Source organism: Arachis ipaensis, chromosome B04, assembly GCF_000816755.2.
Source record: "Arachis ipaensis cultivar K30076 chromosome B04, Araip1.1, whole genome shotgun sequence".
In the NCBI taxonomy this organism is placed as follows: domain Eukaryota; kingdom Viridiplantae; phylum Streptophyta; class Magnoliopsida; order Fabales; family Fabaceae; genus Arachis; species Arachis ipaensis.
The window spans coordinates 106,284,135-106,284,566 of NC_029788.2; positions in this window are offsets into that span (position 1 = coordinate 106,284,135).

Consider the following 432-nt stretch of genomic DNA (forward strand, 5'->3'; position numbering starts at 1 on the left):
TGACCGGTTAAAGATTTGATTTATTATTTTTTCGGTCAAATTAATTTGTCTGGCCTAATTTTGACAAAAATAACACAGTTTAATCAATTATACGTGTTAAATTTTAATTATTAAAAAACAACTTAAAAAAAAAACGTTTTATACGTCTTGATCCTTTTGCTTAATTAATGGATAATGGATTACCTATATTTTGTGACCAAGACATGAATGAAAGTAGCCAAGAAAGCTCTACTTATCTCAGCCCCGGGACATTGTCTCATTCCTCCACCAAAAGGCTTGAAATAATTTGACACAAATCAAGGATCAAGGTCCTTGAATGCATAATGGAAAGTATGAAATTTGTCATCAGCTATTAAAAGATACAGTAATAATATTTTTTTATAATTGAAAATTGAAAATAATTAAATAGATTATTAAAATTAATATATTAAT